At 50.4% G+C, this 8,142-nt stretch overlaps 1 long non-coding RNA gene across 2 annotated transcripts in view; it reads left to right on the top strand.

The window, feature by feature from the left end:
• The window catches only part of LOC309660730, a 25,071-nt gene extending 17,348 nt beyond the window's left edge, over positions 1-7,723 (top strand). Inside the window, exon 3 of one of the 2 annotated variants that reach the window (XR_014263572.1) lies at positions 159-7,723. This is a non-coding gene — a long non-coding RNA (uncharacterized lncRNA). The remainder of the gene's footprint in view (positions 1-158) is intronic. The other variant, XR_014263573.1, reaches the window with a different exon arrangement.
• The last annotated feature ends 419 nt before the right edge of the window (positions 7,724-8,142 follow it).

Raw genomic sequence — 8,142 nt, forward strand, 5'->3', positions numbered from 1 at the left:
GAAAAGGGAAGTGGTGTCTGCAATGCTGGGAAAGCTGGTTCCGATGGACGCGGACCTGACAGTAATGTTTGAGGTCTTTTCTTTTTTTTTTTTTGCCCCAACCCTGAGACCCCACTCTTAAGGCAGGTTTGTCTCTGCCCCCACTTTGACCTGGACAGAAATCACCTGAAGATCTGGAAGGATCTCTGGATCTCTGACCTGCCATCACCTTCCTGCCACTGGGTCAGGTTTTCTGGATGGAATCAATGCAAGGACAGAAAAATTTCTTCCAGCTCTTGACATCACTGTGAAACGCAAGAGGACATTAGGGCTGGTATTCAACATCACGGATTCCTTTCAAAGCCTTGCGGAGGTGTGTGCGATGCAAAACTGTGAGTCTTTCTGAGTACCGTGCTTCTTCAACCAGGACAGGCACTTCCAAAGCACTTGTTCTTGTGGTTCAGAACCGCTCTCGGTTGTGATTTTGCATGTCGCGATTTCCCGCCTGCCTCTCTCTCTCCATGGACCCCCCAAGGCCCAGGACATCCTCCTCATGGAGTCCTTGGCACCCAGTACATCACAGGCTCTCAAGTCCGCATGTGATGGGTGGGTGCGTGAAGGGGACATCCGTGCTTTCTGAAAGACGCGCTGTGGAATTAGGAGGCCTTCCTGAGTGAATTTCCACATCTCCGTGGACGGAGAGGGGGTCCTGCTTTCCCAGGAATCGTAACATCCGAGAGCCTTGTTACCAGAATCCACTTTTTCTTTAATGCTTAGAACTTAAGTGCTAGGAACTTAAAACGCCCCTGGTAAAGATGACTTCTGGTTTTCTTGTATGCCTCCTGGTTCCCTGGCCCAGCAGCACTGGCTTTGCAGCACGATGTGTTGGGCTTGGGGCTCAAAAGGGCCCCTGTAAGAAGAGAAGTAAAGTCTGTTTAACATCACAGCTCTGAACTGAACTGCGGGCCTTTTAAACATCTTGTGTTAATGCAGCAGAAGCTCGCCTGGTAACTGGACCAAAGGCCTTTCAGTAGAAAGGAAAGTACATTGAAAAAGTATGTTCACTTGGGTTGTGACTTTCCAGGAAAGTCTGATTTGGTGAAAGACTGCTGACTTGGTGTGTTTTGTATTTCATGGAACACAGGAAATTGGGGACATTGACTGATTATTCATGCTAGCCTCTTCTCTCTGACTGAAAAGATTGTTCCTGAAGTCCCAGCCTCCTCTCTCTGGCTGGAAGATTGTCCTTTCCATCTGAGGGCCCTGGCTGATCAGCCCTGGTGCCTGGGCGGGGGGGTGGGGGGAGGCAGCCTCCCTAGGCAGACCTCTTCATCCAGGTAACTGCCTAGATTCAGAAAATGGGGTTCTGCGTGGAAATCAAGGGCGGGGTCTGCTTAGCCGTAGAAGGTGCATCCGGTTTGGCTTGGACGCCCCCAGCTCCCCATCATGCTTTTCTGAGCCATGGGGTTTTTTGTTGTTGTTATTTTGTTCTGTTTTGTTTTTTTGTTTGCTTTTTGGCCGCTCCACGAAGCTTGCAGGATCTTCGTTCCCCGACCAGGGATTGAACCCGGGTCCGGACAGTGAAAGCACCGAGTCCTAACCGCTGGACCGCCAGGGAAGTCCCTGAGCCATCTTTCCTTTCAAGACTGTTTCTGAGCCTGAGGGTGGGCTGGACCAGGACGTGGCAGGTCCCTTGTCTCCATCTTCCCACACTCTGTGATGCCTGCTCCAGATCGCTGCTGGGTTCAGGACGTGCCCCGCCCCAGTGAAACTCACCAGCCCTCCCACCCTCAGCAGCAGTACCACGGGCAGGTCTGCAGCCGGAGAGCTCATACCAGCCAGGCATGCCACAGCCCCTTTGTTTCCACGTAGCTGTCTTTACCTTGGGAAGCCTGCCTCTGTTTCCAGTTTCCAGGGTCCTCCACCTGGGCTGGCCTAGGCTGGGAGTCAAGGGAGGGGGAGCCTTTACTTGGACTCCTCTTGTCCCTGTATTTACCGGAGGACACGGTCACTGCAGAAAGTGCCTTTGGCCCCTTCCCAGACCTGCTGGACCGGAAGCTCCGCTGTGGGGCTGGGAATCTGCCCCTTTCCCAAGCTCCCAGGCGACTCTTTTTTTTTTTTTTTGATTTATTTATTCATTTATTTATTTATGGCTGCGTTGAGTCTTCGTTGCTGCGCGTGGGCTTTCTCTAGTTGCGGTGAGCGGGGGCTACTCTCCGCTGCAGTGCGCGGGCTTCTCATTGCAGTGGCTTCTCTTGCTGCGGAGCATGGGCTCTAGGTGTGCAGGCTTCAGTAGTTGTGGCTCACGGGCTCTAGAGCGCAGGCTCAGTAGTTGTGGCGCACGGGCTTAGTTGCTCCACAGCATGTGGGATCTTCCCGGACCAGGGCTCGAACCTGTGTCCCCTGCATTGGCAGGCAATCGGATTCTTAACCACCGCGCCACCAGGGAAGCCCCCAGGCGACTCTTATGCATAGGAAAGCTGAGAACCGATGCTTTAACCCGATAAATGTCCTCTGCCTGAACTTACCTTTGGGGTAAAATTGGACATATTGGGACATTTTTTCCACACTGAAAGATAACAATTAAGGTCTCGCCTGGCTTGCTTTTTATTTATTTTTTTAATTAAAAAAATTTTGGTGGGGGCTTCCCTGGTGGCGTAGTGGTTAAGAATCCGCCTGCCAATGCAGGGGACACTGGTTCGAGCCCTGGTTCTGGAAGATCCCACATGCCGCGGAGCAACTAAGCCCGTGCGTCACAACTACTGAGCCTGCGTGCCTAGAGCCCATGCTCTGCAACAAGAGAAGCCACCGCAATGAGAAGCCCATGCACTGCAAGGAAGAGTAGCCCCCGCTCGCTGCAACTAGAGAAAGCCCATGCATAGCAATGAAGACCCAACACAGCCAAAAGTAAATAAATAAATAAATTTATTTTAAAAAGCTGCGCTGCACACCATGTGGGATCTTAGTTCCCCGACCAGGGCTTGAACCCACACCCCCTTGCAATGGAAGCACAGAGTCTTAACCACTGGACTGCCAGGAAGGTCCTCCCTGGGTTGCTTTTTGGACACAGCATTATGCATTCACCTGTCTGGGGGGCAGAGGACTGAGGTAAGAGGGCACTCCCATCAGCCCCCACTGGACATTTCGTAGCCAAGAAAGGACAAGCCTGCACCCTCCCCCTGCGGCGTGTGTGGGATGCCCTCCCAGGGGCTTTCTCCTCTCAGGCAGAGAGATTGCGCTGGCTCGGGAGCTGCCTTCATCTGCATGCCCTTGCCTGGAACTCAGGTTTCTGGGACCTCCTGTGCTGGGGTAGAGGTCACACTGAGAACACCCCCTACATGTCCCCCCACCTACACAGGAGAGGAACTGTCCCATGGGTGGTCTGCATCCAAAGCCATGAGTCATGAGATCTTTAGGCCGCCTCTCTGTGATGGTCAGTTCGAGGCATCCAGGTGGCCAGGCTGTAGGACCCAGGAACCCAACCACACAGTAATCTAGGTGCTGCTGTGAGGGTTGTCACCCACCATCAGTTGACTCTGAGTGAAGATCATCCCGGAGAACTGGGTGGGCCTCATCCAATCAGTTGAAAGCCTTAAGAGCACAGCTGGGGTTCCCGAGAAAGAAGAAATTCCGTGTGTGGACGGCAGCACCGGCTTCGGCCCAGGAGTCTGCAGCCTGTGGATTTCAGCCTGGCCTACCAGCCCCTGCAATCACATGAGCCCATTTCTTGACATAAATCTCTTAATCCATGCCTCCTCTTCCAGAACTCTGACTGATCCACTCTCTGCCTGGTGCCCGGGATCGGGGAGCAGCCGGTGCCGCTTTATTCTGTTCTTTGCTTTTCATGTAGACATGTGGATTTTGTTTTATTTTATTTTAAATTAATTAATTTATTTATTTATTTTGGCTGCGTTGGGTCTTCGTTGCTGCGTGCGGGCTTTCTCTAGTTGCAGCGAGCGGGGGCTACTCTTCATTGTGGTGTGCGGGCTTCTTATTGTGGTGGCTTCTCTAGTTGTGGAGCACGGGCTCTAGGTGCGTGGGCTTCAGTACTTATGGCTCGCGGGCTCTAGAGCACAGGCTCAGTAGTTGTGGCGCATGAGCTTGGTTGCTCTGCGGCATGTGGGATCTTCCCGGACCAGGGCTGGAACCCGTGTCCCCTGCATTGGCAGGCGGGTTCTCAACCATTGCGCCACCAGGGAAGCCCAGACATGAGGATTTTAAACTACCATCATTTTCAAACTTCTTCTCTTCCAGGGAAGTGCTGACTTGTTCTTTTCTCCTGGTCAGTGGGTCAAGGGCCTGCCCTGCTGGGATGTGTTGCCGGTCTCAGCTTTCTCCTCCAGTCTCTCTTTCCTCCCCACTTTTCTTTATCCGCAGGTCTTAGGGAGAGGCAGGACAGGCCTGCACGCCATCATCAGCAGGGCCAGCTGTGAGTGTTTCTTTGGCAGTGTCTTAGCTGGTTGTTGTGAGTAATAATGAAGGAAGCAATCAGCAAGTATACTGCCCTAGAAGTGCTGCACGTTGTTGTGCCCAAGAGGGAAGAAAGAGGCAAGACACTCGAGCCACGTGAGACGCCGGGACAGGATGTCGGAGGCTCTGGCCTGCCGTGTCGGCTGGTAAGGGCTGCCAGGGGAGCAAGCTCTCCGGGCCCCGGAGCTGGCCTGCTCACGGGTGTTGAAGGAAAAGGGCACACAGCCTGGGCCATGGGTGGTTTCTGGCTGGGAGAAGTTTGCACATAGGAATGATACTCACCAGTGTTTATGAGCACTTACTGTGTATGAAGCCCTGTCCAAAGCATCCTAAATGTATTATCTCAGGAGCAAGAGTCTGTTGTTATCCCTGTCTTGCAGAGAAGAAACAGAAGTACAAAGAGCAGAAGTAACAAAGGATGGGACTTCCCTGGTGGTCCAGCGGTTAGGACTCTGCACTTCCACTACAGGGGGCATAGGTTCGATCCCTGGTTGGGGAACTAAGATCCCACAAGCCACACAGCGTGGCCAAATAATAATAATAATAATAGATTTTTTTAAAAAAAGTAACAAAGGATGCAGTTGATAGAAAGAGGGCCCAAGCAGTCTGGCTCCAGACTCTGTACTCTTTTTTTTTTTTTTAATTTTTGGCTGCACCCTGCGGCATGTGAGACCTTAGTTCCCTGACCAGGGATCGAACCTGCACCCCCTGCATTGGAAGGCGGAGTCTTAACCACTGGGCTGCCAGGGAAGTCCCCAGACTCTACTCTTAACCGCGGTCTTGTGTCCTTAGAGATGGGCCTAGGGTGGTGTCACTGTCCTGCGGACCCGCTTTGCCGAATGATTTGAACGTGAATACCCTCCACTCTCTCTCTGCATGAGGCAAATTTCAAATGCAGTCATACGCTTTGGAGAATGTTCCTGTGTGGGCATTAGGAGATGTGTGTGCCTTGGGGAGAGTTTTTCTTTTCAGCCGAAGCCGGGCCCAGGAAGTTGATGAGGATGAGAAGCTGGTGGTGTTTTCTGCTCTGGTGGCTGATGAGAAAGGTTCCTCTAAGGGAGCTCAGCTGAGACAACAGTTCAGTTCTGTGGGTCCCACCAGCTCCACCTACCGATGCCAGCTTTGGGTCCAGTGAGCTGTGAGGCCAGCCGGATTACCATGGCCACAGGAACTCGACCCAAGCCACCAGAAGATGGAGAACCAAGACACAGTGGTGGCTCTTCCAGGTCTTGGGCCACGAGGCATGCCCATGGCCTCCAGCGAGCCCGGGATAACCCACCAAGGGGCCCTGCACTTCCCCAGAGTCTGCTAAACCAGCCTTGGGTCCTTGCCTTTCTGCCCTTGGTGTCCTTGCTCGTTGACATTGAGCTGTGAGTTCCCCGGTTCTCTGTCCCACTGATTTTCTCCATTGTTCTCCAATCTGGTGCTTATAGGAATTCACCCATGTCCCAGAGGCGAAACCACTGTGCCAGTGGCTGACGCCTACTGACCCCAATGACTAAGACGAGCCTCCAAGGTCCATGAAGCGATGGGTAACTTTCATGCAGACCAAGGACAGCACTTGCTGTGACCACCCCCCCAGCCTCTGCATGTCCCCTGCTGCTACCCTCCCAGCCACTGCCCAGGGCACCTCCCCTGCTCGTGCCCACCCACCTGGACCCCATCCCTTGGCTCTGTCTTGCCTTTCTCAGTGCTTCCAAACGCTGGAGGAGAGAGGAGCCTATTTCCATTCTGACCACTTTATAAGAGCCAGAGGGCTCTTAGGTTTTCTGGGATTTGGAATTGACCCTTGGTCTTGACACATTCTGATGGATAGGCCCCTCCTCCAGCCTAAGCCAGTCCTCTTTCTCTTATTGCTGGAGAGCAAAGCAAGCAGCCAAAGCGGATTCCTGTGGGAACTGTTCTGTTCCTCCTCTGCTCTAAGGGCTGGCTTCAGAGATGGTCCCTTTGTCATGCACATTGCACTGGCCACGCCCACGCCCACGTGGCCACAGCTCCCCCTCTGCTGTGCCACGCCCCACCCCCACCCAGTAGTGCGTGGGCTGCAGCGGGGCCACCGAATGCCTGGGATGCCGGCTGCAGTGACAGAGCGGGCCCCGATCCCTCACGGGAGTTTTGACCGAGGCAGCATTTGGGATCGCTTATGAGCTGAAATCTTTACATTTTTCCCCAGTTTTAGGCTGAAGTAAAGAATGCCTGCCTTTTCCAACCACCAACCGATTCAGGGGCTTGAACTTCTAAAACAAAGGGACCACACCCTTGGATTATGATCTAACTAGCCTATGAATTTGAGTTCAGGTAAAATCATTTACAAAGTAACCTCTTTTCCTACCTAGCTTTGCTTTTAGTTATGTCAATACAGAAACAAGAAAAGTGATCCTTCTCTGACAGGCAGAGGTCACCTGTAGACATTCCTGGATAATCAGTCAGGAAACAGAAACAGCAGACAGTCTTTGCTTCCGGTCCGGTCTTAGATAAAACTGATGTCTTTGTGGCAATTGAATTCACTTATGCAGTCTTTAGAGCAGATGGATAGAATATTTCTGTCGTCTTTCTATTTGATAGTAATAGAAGAAATGTGCTGGGATATACATCTAGCGCTTTATCTCCACTCCTGCAGAGACAGGAGGGATGATGTTGTGAGTTTAGAATATATTGGGACAAAGAGAGCTACTTCTCTCTCTCTCTCTCTCTCTCTCTGTCTCTTTCTCTCTGTCTCTGTCTCTGTCTCTCTCTCTCTGTCTCTTTCTCTCTCTCTCTCTCTCACACACACACACACACACTCGTGTGCACGCATGCACCCTGGCCTCGAATTTGGGGAGTTCAAGGTCCAGTAAGTTGAGGATATCCAGACCCCGGGGCAGAGTACACTTCTGCTTTTGAGAACGAATGGGCAGATTCTAGTTTGTAGTTGGTGGGTCGGAGAGAGGGATCAAGAATTTCATGGTTGGACTTGGCATTTGGAGGCAGGTGGAGTTAGATGCAAATTTTATGTTTTTGGGGAAAGTATTTGATCTTCTTGACTATGAGGCAAAGTAAGGGTTAAAAATACATATTTGATTAAAAAATATATATGCATATATATTTAATAAGCTCTGTGGATCATACTAATATCAATTTCCTGGTTTCAGTATTGTGCTGTAGTTACACAAGGTGTTACTTCTGGGAGAAACTGGCTGAAAGGTACACAGGATCTCTCTGTACCTTTTTTTTTTTTTTTTTTTTCAATTTTCTGTAAATCCATGATTATTTCAAAATAAAAAGTTACAACATATATATTTATATTTGACAAAATGCTGTGTGGTACCCTGGATTGGATCCTGGAACAGAAGAAGGACATGAGTAGAAAAACTAGAAAACCCAAGAAAGACCTTTAACATCTGCCAATGTTAATTTCTTAGTTTTAGCAACTGTACCATGGTTGTGTAAAATGTTAACATTTAAAAGAAACTGGGTAAAGGATATGAGGGAATTCTCTGTGCTATCCTTTGTAACTTTTCTGTAAATCTAAAGTTATTCCAAAATAAAAAGTTTATTAAAAACAAAAATGTGTATATATATGTATATACACATATGTATTACATTTATATTTAAGCACATCTACGTAACCAGTGCCTTTAAAAATACACTTTCTTTAGACGAGGCATCAGATGGTGCCTCTGAGATGAGTTGATAATTAAGGGCCCTTTCGAC

Source organism: Balaenoptera physalus (genome assembly GCF_965194825.1).
Source record: "Balaenoptera physalus genome assembly, chromosome: 1".
NCBI classification, from domain to species: Eukaryota; Metazoa; Chordata; class Mammalia; order Artiodactyla; family Balaenopteridae; genus Balaenoptera; species Balaenoptera physalus.